This window comes from Monodelphis domestica, chromosome 4 (assembly GCF_027887165.1).
Source record: "Monodelphis domestica isolate mMonDom1 chromosome 4, mMonDom1.pri, whole genome shotgun sequence".
In the NCBI taxonomy this organism is placed as follows: domain Eukaryota; kingdom Metazoa; phylum Chordata; class Mammalia; order Didelphimorphia; family Didelphidae; genus Monodelphis; species Monodelphis domestica.
The window spans coordinates 445,220,712-445,233,405 of NC_077230.1; the positions used below are offsets into that span (position 1 = coordinate 445,220,712).

Below are 12,694 nucleotides of genomic sequence, written 5' to 3' on the forward strand. Positions count from 1 at the left end.
AATACTAATGATGAACAGGATGATTTCAGAAAAAGCTGGGATGACCCCTGTGAATTGATGCAGTATGAAATAAGCAGAACCAGGAGAACATTCTACACTCTAATAGTAATGTTATGGAATGTTCATCTGTCATAGCTTGGCTACTTTTAATACACTGATCCAGTACAGTTCTGAGGGACTTATGACAAAGAATGCCACCAGAGAAAGAGCTGTTGGAGTTGGAATGCAGATGAAAGCATACAATTTTTCACTTGTTTATTTGTTTTGTTGTTTTAAAGTTGTAGTTTTATAGGATCATTCACTTCTAAAATTAAACAATATGGAAATGAAATTTACAAAGATGTATGAATCTGTAGCTCACAGCCCCTAATTTTACCTAGTCTAGCAAGTTTATTTTATTCCTGCTTCATTCTTTCCTCGAATTCTAAGCCTGCTGATAAGATGAAAGTAAAGGCAATAAGCATTTAAAAATACCTGCTCTATGTCCTCTACTGGGTAAAGGAGATCAGGATTATTAACTTCATAACATCCCTGTGAAATTGATACTCTTATTATTCTTGATTCATAGTTGAGGCCATTGAAGTAACAGGTTAAATAACTTACCCTGGGGCACCCACTCACCATCTCTTTCAAGTTTTATTAAATTTGTTTTTTTGACTCCAAGTTCTGACCTCTTACCCCATTAATACCAACTGTGTTTAATTTCTAGATAATGGGGGTTGTGGAATGTGCCTATCCTTCCATTACAAAGAGGTAAATCAAGATGGAATTTTCTGATTGCAAATGTGTTCCATAATCTCTACCCTCCTGAGATGTCCCAACACTGAATACAAAAGAAACCATCCTTTAGGCCATACTTGAATGCCCCCTTGCCATTAAGAGGACCAAATTTTTTATTTTTCTCTCCTGATCCCTTCATTCTTCCTTATGCTCACAGCTTCTAGTTCTAAGAGAAAATTTTATCTCCTGTTTTCAGTGAGAGGAATTACCACGACTGCTAGAGCAAAAAGGCCCAAAGTTGTCCTGTCCAAGGGAGTGAGGTGAAAGCAGGCATATAAGGGATTTTACCCCAAAAGACTTTTATCTGTTGTAGTGAAAGGAGGGCTAGACTTGGTGCTGGCAGACCAACCCTGAATTATAGTTTATTTCCTAAGAGATGGACAGTGGATTCAGTATAGAGTATAAGACATAATATATGGTAGGTTGTAAAATAAGATGAATATTGACTATGTCTACACTGAATGGCATATCTTTGTATCTGTTGAGAGAGGAAGAAATCTAATATTCCACTTTGAGAATTACTGCACGAGAGTTGAAATGAGTGAAGTTCTTTCTTGGCTTAGCAAATGAATTATACCAAGAAGGGCCATGTGATAGTGTTTCCAAAATGATGGGAATGGAATATCTGGAAAGTTACCTGAGATTGACAAAATTATAATATTAATAAAAGAGTGGCTTTTAATAGAAATACAGAAAGGGCAATGGATAAAGATTATTCAATACTATGAGCAGAATGTTCTTAGGCCCAGGGTTTGAGTTCTAGTGCACTTGCAAAGAAGTTGGTCAGGTCACTTCTCCATTGTTTACTTATGAAAAGAGTTGTGAAGAATGATGAGAACCTTGGTCCTGTCTTTGTCACAGATCCATTTTGAGGGTTCGTTGTTATTTATTGTGAAAGTATTTCTAAAATGTTCCAACTTGCAGTTATGACCAAACGGTGTCTCCAAAGTCGGGTTCTGATTGTTTAAGTTTGAAAACTCCTTTTGTCCTTGGGAAATAGAATAAAAATCTATTTACTTATTACCATCAGAGGAAAGAATTTATATTGCGTGTGTGTGTGTGTGTCCTTTCCATCTGTATTTATATCATTTGTTTTCTTCAGAAGCAGAGACTAATCTTGAAGTGAAGGAGATGTCTCCAAAGCTGAGCTTTCTTGTGGAGTGATCTGGTCCTCAAAGAGGCATGAATAAGGATCTCTGTGACTTCAATTTCAGAGAAATCTGAGACTTTAAAATCAAGGTAAATAAAAATCCAAAGAATGACTATGAATTTGATGAAATTACAGAGAAATTCATCCACCATTGAGGCCTAAATCAGTATATGAAATTGAACTCAGGAAATTACTATTGTTGGGATAGTGAATACATCAAATGCTTTTCGGAAAAATTGGGATTTGAACAGACAAATGAGAAACCCGAAAAGTCCATGTACCAGTGTAACCTAAGGAGAATCTCTTATTGCTCAAGCTTCAACCTCAGAAGACATCCAAATAGTAAAAATACAGAGATGCTTTCTGTGAGTAATAAAGGAGTGAGATCGATCTTTCAGTCAGAATTCTGAGCTTGGTTCATATAAAATAATCCACTCTGAAGAGAGACCTTATGAATGTAAACAGTGTGGAAAGTCTTTCAAATGGAGGGGAAATCTTGCTCAGCATGAGAGAATCCACACTGGAGAGAAATGTCATGAATGTACACAATGTGGAAAGACTTTCACATGGAGTACCCACGTTTCTTCACATCTGAAAATCCACACTGGGGACAAATCTTATGAATGTACACAGTATGGAAAGACTTTCATACACAGGGAGAGTCTTGCTGCACATCAGAGGATACACACTGGAGAGGAACCTTATGAATGTACACAGTGTCGAAAGGCTTTCACACAGAGGGGAAATCTTGCTAAACATTAGAGAATCCACTCTGGAGAGAAACCGTATGAATGTAAACAATGTGGAAAGGCTTTCACACAGAGGTGCTCTCTTACTGCACATCAGAGAATCCACACTGGTGAGAAACCTTATGAATGTATACAATGTGGAAAGGCATTCAAATGGAGGGGGGGGCATCTTGCTGACCATCAAAGAATCCAGTCTGGAGACAAACCTTATGAATGTACACAATGTGGAAAGGCTTTTACAGAGAGGGGCTCTCTTGATAAGCATCAAAGAATCCTCTCTGGAGAGAAGCCTTATGAATGTAAACAATGTGGAAAAGCTTTCAGACGGAGCAGTCATCTTGCTGTACATCTGAAAATCCACACTGTAGAGAAACCTTTTGAATGTATACAGTGTGGAAAGGTTTTCACACAGAGGGGTGATATTGTTAAGCATCAGAGCATCCACGCTGGAATGAATGTAAACTATGTGGAAAGGCTTTCACACACAGGATGAGTTTTGCTACACATTAGAGAATCCACACTGGAGAGAAACTTTTAACACATATTAAAATAGCCGAAACCTCAAGTCTCACACATGATCAAGTCATTGTGTTTTCTTGTGCAGAATGTCATCAATCCCTGTAGTATTGCCTGGGTTTCTTTTACATTTTTAAGCTTGTTTGGCACTTTGTGGGTCAAGTTCTGTACTCCTTTGTTGTCAGTTTCTCCTTGGATTACACATACTGAACGAGCAAAAGTCTCATAATAGTTAAATAACTGGTGGCGGGTTGCCATAGTCCAAAGCTTTTTTGGGGGAATGCTTTTCATCTTAGCTTATTCTACTGCAAAAAGTCAAAATAGTAGAAATAAATGCTTGTTCAATACTAGTGACATGTTTCAAAGGCAAAAAAAATTAGAAAAGAAGGGGAAAAAATCAAATACTGTGTGACACATGTAGGAAGAAAACAAAATATAAAAATTGTGTATATTTCACAATTACAGAGGTAAAGCAGAGAGACTAGTTTCCAAAAAATAAAATTCATTTCCTCTTTGATTTATGATCCTCATTGTGAGTGCTAATGAGGTAGACAAAACAATGCGAGTGCAAATGAGGTTGATAAAGCAATAACACATTCAAAAAATACAAAAAAATACTTTAAAAGTCACAAAATGTCAAAAAAGGCACACCAGGTCAATAAAGGTCACTCATACAGATTTTCTTCTTTGAGTTAGTATATGTGTTTCCCTACAATGGAATTTGTGCAAATACAAGGATCAACCAAATAAAGTGCAACAAAATAGTACAAATCTAGCAATAAAGAAGTCTAATCACATTTAGTAGTCAAATACATTCAGTACAAGCAAGTATTCAACATCAACAAAAGGCACTCGTTTTACATGACTATAATGACTCCACGAGTCCCTCTCTCCAATTTTATGGCTGTTGGTGTAGTTACTGGGATCTGGAATGGTCCATCATACAAAGGTTAAGTCGACCCAATACATTTGAAATTCTTTATGTACACACTATCACCTAGGTTTAAATCATGAAATGAGAAGTCTATTGGCCCTGCTTGAACAGCAGCTCCAGAGTCATGGAGTTCTTTTTATTTTTGTTTATAATTGTCTGATATATGTAGCAATGGTTGTATCCCCTCCTTATAGTGAGGTGTAGGCAGGGGTAAATGGTTGTGCCTGAATAGGTGGATGTCCAAATAGCATCTCAAATGGTGAGATGTGTAAATCACCTCTGGGTCTGCTTCTGAGATAAAATAGGGCCAAAGGTAGAATTTCAGGCCAGTTTAAATGACTGTCCTTGCATGATTTGCCAACCATGGTTTTAAGTTCTTTATTCATTCATTCAAATTGACGAGCTCTGGGGATGATATGATGTATGAAATTTGGGAGTTATTCCCAAATATGAATAAATTTGAGATAAGCCAAAATCAGTGAAATGAGTTCCTTTATCCAAATCAATACATGCTGGCAGGCGAAAACATGGAATTATTTCTTTCAAAAGGACTTTGTCAACAAAAGCTGCTATGGCATGAGTAGTAGAAAATGTTTTAGGCTATCTGGTCAGTTGATTGACTATGATCAGACAAAATTTATACTGTCCAGCTTTTGGCATAGAGATAATATCAATTTGTGTATAAGTGAGAGGATGTCCCCCAAAAGCTTTTCCTTGAAATATGTATTCATTAAAGGCTTAGAAGGTAGAAGTTGTACATACTTTGGAGGCAACTGTAGTCATTCCAAGTGCTATCCATGCTCTTTTATCAGAATCTACAATGCCTTGGGTGCCAAAATGGCATTGTTCATGAATGTAGTGACAAATCTGTTTCTAGAAAGCTCTAAGGAGCAGAGATTTGCCATCTATTGATACCCATACTCCATTTATCTGTTTTGCTTTAAATTTCTGCTTCCAGTTTTCCTTATAACTTGTCGTTATAAGAAAGGAATAGATCCAAATTATCAGTAATTGTTAGTGGAATAATTAATTCAGGGCCTTCTAAGGCTGCTATTTTGGCTGCGATATCTGCTTGGCTATTTCCCCTGGAGAAAGAATCAGTGCCACCTGTATGTGTAGAGCAGTGAATGACAGCTATAGCTACAGGGAGCTGGATGGCAGAAAGAAGTTCAGTAACAAGGTTTGCATTGACAATACATTTTCCAAGGAAATAAAAGGAAAAGAGAACAAAACCAATTATTATTGGGTTGACAAAAAGCCAATTTGGGGGCAGTTCCCTTTTGCATAAGTGATTTCTCTATTGCAAGGCATCCACTGCTGACAAAATCCTGTTGCTCCAAAAATTGCCCTCAATTGCTTTTTAGTGGTAGGAGTGCTTAACTTTTGGATATTTTCTATATGCTTGGGAGAAATTAAATGGGACCCAGGAGTTAAAATGAAGCCTAAATATTGTACCTTGGGGGGACACCACTGAACTTTGTCTTTGGAGACCTTGTAGCCTCTCTTATGTAGCTCCAAAAGAAGATGTTTGCTATCCTCTTGGTACAATTCAGAATTTGGTGAAGCCAAGGGAAAATCATATACTTAATTAAATGGCTGCATTAAAATTTTTATGGCATCTGTATCAGCAGTTAAGAATTGTGTGAACAACGTAGGACTCTCCATGAAACTGTGAGGCAAAGGAGCCCATGTCCACTTAGAGCCCTTCCATGTGAAAGCAAAGATATGCCTGGAGTTCTCATGTATAGGCATTGAAAAGAAAGCTGAGAACAAGTCTACTATTGTAAAGTATGCAGCTGTGCTAGCAATAGAAGATATAATGGTATTTATTTTGGAAACTACAGGGTGTCTCTTTATAATGTGATTTTTCACAGCTCTCAGAATCCTGGACAAATTGATAGAGATGCTTGCCATGGGGCCCCAGTTTGGGCTTTTTAACAGGGAGGATGGGCGTATTGTATTCTGATTTACAGGGTATTATGATGCCTTGGTTAATCAATGAATTTATTACTGGTGTAATGCCATCAATAGCCTTCTTCTAAAGAGGGTACTGAGGAATGGAAGGAGGTAGGCTAGATTTTGTTTGATTTAGGGCAGGGACAACCAATTTAAGTAGACCAACAGGAGAAGATGATATGGCCCAGAGAGACTCAGGTCTATCAGTTGGGATCTCAAAAATAGGAGTCTCCTTCATCTCATGAATATCTGAGAGATGTACAAGGAGAAAAGTTGAGGATTCCTCAGGCAATTCCATTGACATAGAACCATCTGGAGAACAAGTTATTGTGGCCCTAAGCTTGCATAAATGATCTCTCCCCAGCAGATTTATGGGGGAGCCAGGCATTAAGAGGAAAGACTGTTTCACAGCAAAAGGTCCTATGGACACTATTCTAGGGGAAAGCTTAGGAACGTTTAGGGGTGTCCCTGATACCGCCATGACATTTATTGAGCAGTAGCACCCAGGGTGGTTTGGGGACAAGCTCTACTCAAGGTAAACTTCTGGGGGGTGGGGAATGAGCTGCAGAGGAGTTCTTAAAAAGCTCTCAGTTCAGATCCTTTGGTGGTTGCCAAATTGTAAAAACTAATATACAATACTCCCAAGTCTTATATTTAATACTATTTATTAAAATCAACTTAGAGCATAGGGAATATAAAAGCCAGCTGCTCCCTACCTCCACTTGCTTACAGCCCCAAGAGAACTAGCCTATGTGAACTTTAGATTACTCCACCCCACTTAGTCTAACAAAAACAGGAATGTCTACCCCCATACTTAAGGATTAAGTATTTAAGAGGATGACAGACATGTGCTAGAAAATGACAAATCAGAAACAACTGACAGACCCCTGGGCTTAAGCTACCATTGGTACATGTGAGACACAGGAAAGTGATGTAAAAATCTTCTATATATTTTGTGTCACTTCCTCTCTCTGGCCTCTTTGGCAGTGGAGAGGTGGCTGGCAGCAGCATGCTGAGGGTTTTGGCATGTTGGCATGGCAGCTGCTATTGTCCGGATTTAACAGTGTTTTCTTGGATACCATACTGGAGGGAGCTGAGTAACCTAGTTCAGGTGAGGCATCTTTACTGAGCTCTCTCATAGTTTAGGCTGATTCTTTCTCCTTTACCTTCAAAACACTATCCTCTTAGAAAGCCACAATCTTCAGAGACCTCGTGGAGGAGGACTTTGAACTCCCCCTGGCACAGACCAGGTGGGAGAAATCCTATGCTTTTTCCCTCTCTCTTCTCCTTAATTCCTTCCCTCTATATTAATTAAACCACCATAAATTTCCAAACTGACTTGGGTATTTTATTTGGGATATTCCCTGGCGACCAAAATTAATTTAGATTAGGTCTGCAATCATCTCTTATTGCCAAGGCGGAATTCCTTTTGGCTAGAAATCTTTTTCCTGTCATGAGTGAAGAGAGATATTGAAAAGGAAAGTCCAGAGCTTGTTCAGTATGATAAAATGTCTTCTGAACAGATCAGTTCCAGATGGATTCCCTGTAGGAAGGCTTTCAGTCTGAGATCATCTCTTCATATCAGGGAATTCATAGTGAAAAAAATACCTAATTGATGTGCTCAAGTTTATGTGTTTTCCTTAGGTGGAGGGTGATCACTATCATTTGAAGAAATGCAAATGATAACAAGTCTGAGGGTCCAGCCCACATCTTTTAGATTGGCTATTATGACAGAAAAGTGACAAAAGTTGGAGGAGATGTGAGATTAAAAAAGGAATGAACTTTGCGGTTGTGAACTAATTCAGCTTTCTAGAGAGATCAGTTTGGAACTATGTTTAAAGGGCATTAATAAACCAAAAGGAAAAGGACATCTATTAAAAGGTGCTTTTGGGGGGGATGATGAATCAAGAATTAAAAGGAAACTCAAAGTCACAAATGGCTGGGCAAATAGTGGTGTATGGTTATCATGGAATCCTTTTATTTTTATCAATGTGGATTTTGAAAAGACTACATGTTGGTATTACCTTCTCCAGCATGCCCCAAGATTCTCTGTCCCCTACTTCCAGGCATTGGTTTGGTCTATGAGAGGACCAATCTCACACTAGGGAGGGATCTGTAAAAATTAAAATTTAATCTCAAATAATAAAATATTATATTTTAGGAGATTTATTCATGATTATTAGAAATCAAGGAATAAAGAGGACACAAAATAAAGACCATGTCCCCATGGCTGATCAGCCAGTTCAAAAGCTCGCCTTACCACCACCAAGCTTGGGACAGGACGTAGAGAGGCAGGACCCTCCGTGTCCCCACCTAAAATCCCTTGTCTACAGGAAGTATGTAATGACAGGAAGTCGATGGGCTCCCGGGAAATGTAGTTTTTTTTAGGGTAACAGATTTTTAGTTATACATTCAACCCTGAGATCCATTGAAGACTAGTCTCTCCAGTGGATCTTGTAAACATAACCAACTTTGAAATTACAATAATTTGGGGATTAAAGGAAAAGAGAACAAAACCAATGATTGCTAGGTGCATTTACAGAAAGCAAGTTAGGGGGCAGTACCCTTCAGCATAAGAATATACATACAAAACAAATGTATTCAATACCACACAGTTCAAATCACCACATCCCAAAGTTCACTCTGGATCTTTTGGTGCAGTGTGTGGTCTGTGAAGGCATCTTAATGGTGCCTTCTCCAAACAGTTCACTTTATGGATTTGGCAAGGTAGCATATTTCTTATCCTAAAATTACTCTCAAAAAGAATTTATATTTTGAAATTCAGAGTAACAATAAAAATACATCCCCCTCCCACTGTGTCAGGCTGTGTCAGGCTCAGAATGTCCAACACAGGTGGAAGGGAGTCAGCTGGAGAGAGATCGAAGAGCTGGCAGTCTGGGTGGCTGGGTCCTTCCATTTGGCTCCAGACTTACAGAGGTTTTTGTCTTGGGCCACATCTACCCCAACCCAGCTGAACTTAATCCCACCAGGAGTCCTCAGAGCTCAGAGAGGCCAGGACCCCTCCCCCCAGAGTGCTGGGCCTCCAACAAGGACAGGAACCTCTGGGTAGGCAAAGGCACTGGACTAGAGGGTGTACCGTGCTGGCAGGGCTGTGCCAGACTCAGACCATCGAACACAGGTGGCAGGGAAGCAGCTGGAGAGAACTGGAGAGAGCCTGGGCGGCTGAGACCTTCCATTTGGCTCCAGCCTTCCAGGAGGTTTCAGTCTCAGAGCACATACAGTCTAACCCAGCTGAAGTTAATCCCATCAAAAGCCTCCAGAGGACAGGGAAGCTCAAACTCCTCCCCCAGAGACTGCTCCAAGAGGGGAGACTGACAGCCCCAAATCCAAAAAAATGAGAGGAGCAAGAGCACAGACAAATATGGGAAGCAAAGAAGGGGCAAATATGAGCAAACAGCAGAAAAAGGAGAAAGAAATTACAATAGACACCTTCTACACAGCCAACAGAACAGAGAGGAAGGGATCAGCAAACGATAAATCAGAAAGCCTAGTGAATTGGATACAAGCTGTGGAAGAAATCAAAATGCAATTCAAAACACAATTAAGAGAGGCTGAATACAATTGGGAAAAGAACTTAAAAATAAGAAAAGTCATTTGGAAACAGAAAATAGTGTCTTGAAAGCCAAAATCAACCAGTTGGAAAATGAGGCAAAGGAGATTAAAGTTGAGGTGAAGAAGATGGAAAGATGACCTCCAAAGAAAATCAGACCAGAAGGAAAAGGACGACCAAAAGCCAGGGAAGAAATCCAGTCTTTAAGAACCAGAATACAACAACTGGAATTAAGTGACCTCACAAGGCAGCAGGACACTATAAAACAAAACCAAAAGAATGAAAAAATTGAGGAAAATATGAAGCATCTCATTCACAAAACAGAGGATTTAGAAAATCATTTGAGGAGAGACAATTTAAGTATCATTGGTCTACCAGAAGACCACGACAAAAGAAAAATCCTGGACATAATACTACAGGAAATTATTCAAGAAAACTGACCCAATATCCTAGAACAAGAGGGAAAAGTGGAGATTGAAAGAATCCACAGATCACCTCCTATACTTAATCCCCAACTGACAACAACCAGGAATGTTATAGCCAAATTCAAGAACTATCAGACCAAAGAAATATTACAAGATGCCAAGAAGAAGTCATTCAGATATCACAGAGCCACAGTGAGGATAACGCAGGATCTGGCTGCATCCACATTGAAGGACCAAAAGGCATGGGATATGATATTCTGGAAAGCAAGGGAACTAGGTCTACAACCAAGAATCAACTACCCAGCAAAACTGACTATATTCTTGCAGGGGAAAGTATTTAAAGTCATTAAACAAAATGGAAGAATTCCAAGAATTTGTAAAGACCAGACCTGAATAGAAAATTTGATGTCCAAGCACAGAATTCAAGAGAATCATCCAACGGTAATTAAAAATTAAGGAAAAACGAAAAACAAAACAAAACAACACACACACACACAAATTTTAAGAGACTCAATAAGTTAAAATCATATGTATCCCTATAAGAAAAGTCATTGGCAACTCTAAAAAACTGTTGTTATCACCTGGGTAGCTAGAAGAATTACACTTAAAGGGAACAGTGACAAACTGTATAGGATGAAAGGACAAGACATAAATAGGTATATAGATATATCCATACATAAATACATATACATGTGTGTGTATATATATGTGTGTGTATGTATATAAAATTAGAACTAAAAAGAGGTTAATACTAAAAGAAATGGGAAGAGAAACAAATGGGGGTAAATTTGTACATCACAAAGAAGCTCATGGCAGAAGGGGGGAGAACATTGATACACCGGAAGGGTAAAGAGTTGAGAGATAGGAAATACTCAACTCTTATGTGCCTTGAAACTGACCCAAAGAGGGAAGAACAATCCAATCCATGGGGCAGAGAATAGATTTGTGCCCTATGGGGAGTAAAAGGGTAACAAAAGGACTGGTGGGGAGGAAAGCAGTACAAGGGAGGGAGAGGGTGGGGGAATAATTTCAGGAAGACTACAGGGAAAATAAGGGGGGGAATAAGAAGGGAGCGGTGTAGAAAGGGAAGTAAAATAAGGGTGGGAACTAGGGGGACAATTAAAAACAAATATTGGTGTAGAAGGAAATACTGAAAGAAGAAAAGGACAGACCAGGAATAGAAATCAAAATGCTGGGAAATACACTGCTAGTAATTATAACTCAGAATGTGAGTGGAATGAACTCACCCATAAAACGCAAGCAAATAGCAAGAGTGGATTAGAATCCAAAACCCTACCAATATGCTGTCTGCAAGAAACACACAAGAAGAAGGTAGATACGCATAGGGTGAAAGTAAGAGGATGGAGCCAAATCTATTGGGCATCAACTGATAAAAAGAAGGCAGGAGTCCCAATCATGATATCTGACAAAGCCAAAGTAAAAATAAATCTAGTTAAAAGAGATAGGGAAGGTAATTACATCCTGATAAAAGGCAGTATAGAGTAATTGACTTCTCCATTAGTGTCAATGCAGTGATCCTGAACAATCTGCAGGGATCTAAAAAATACTATCCACAAGCAGAGGATAAACTGTGGGAGTAAAAACACCAATGAAAAGCAACTGCTTGACTACAGGGGTGGAGGAGATATGACTGAGGAGAGACTCTAAATGAACACTCTAATGCAAATACCAACAATATGGAAATGGGTTCGAATCAAGAACACATGTGATACCCAGTGGAATCGTGCATCGGCTATGGGAGAGGTGGGGGGAGAGGGGGAGGGAAGAAAAGAAAATTATCTTTGTTTCCAATGAATAATGTTTGGAAATGACCAAATAAAATAATGTTTAAAAAAGGCAGTATAGACAATGAGGAAATATCTGTTCTCAACATGTATGCACCAAATGGCATAGCATCCAAATTTCTAAAGGAGAAACTAGAGAAGCTCAAGGATTAAATAGAAAAATTATACTACTGGGAGATCTGAATCTTCCTCTATCTGAACTAGGTAAATCAAACCAAAAAATAAATGAGAAAGAGGTAAGAGAAGTGAATGAAATCTTGGAAAAATTAGAGTTAGTATACATATGGAGAAAAATAAATAGGGACAGAAAGGAATTAACCTTCTTTTCAGCCACACATGGTACATTCACAAAGATTGACCATGTATTAGGGCATAAAAACATTGCAAACTGTAAAAATGGAGACTTGAATTCTGGACTCTAAACCCCAGGAGTCCTTGCTAGCTCCCAGAATGCCCTCTAATCTCACTGAGATTTCCACCTGGGCGAGGTCAAGAATTTCTATTTAACCTGGCTGTAAAGGCTATTGGCCCTCTTTCCTACTTCCACTGCGGAGCAGACATGTCTCATGATGTGAGTGAAATTTGAATGGGCCTCTTGGCCCACCTAACACGTGCTTCTCTTACTTGTATATTCTTAAATTCCTTATTTTAAATAAAACTCTAAAAATATAATACTCCTTGCAGAGGGAAACTAATTTCTACCTGTCTCAGTTTCCCCTAATTTTAATCATAATAGTTAATTTTTAACTGTTACAGTTTGGCTTACCACGTCAGAAAAATGAAATACTCTCAACCTTCAGATTCTTTT

The 12,694-nt window shown here is 38.8% G+C and overlaps 1 protein-coding gene across 3 annotated transcripts in view; it reads right to left on the minus strand.

The window, feature by feature from the left end:
• The window catches only part of LOC107649199 (translation initiation factor IF-2-like), a 60,733-nt gene that overhangs the window by 34,265 nt on the left and 13,774 nt on the right, over positions 1–12,694 (minus strand). Inside the window, exon 3 of one of the 3 annotated variants that reach the window (XR_008918227.1) lies at positions 1,458–8,198. The exons of the other annotated variants lie outside the window; for them this stretch is intronic. The gene's annotated coding sequence lies outside the window, so the exon portion shown is untranslated. Of the gene's footprint in view, positions 1–1,457; positions 8,199–12,694 lie in introns of those variants that run through there. 3 annotated transcript variants of the gene reach the window in all.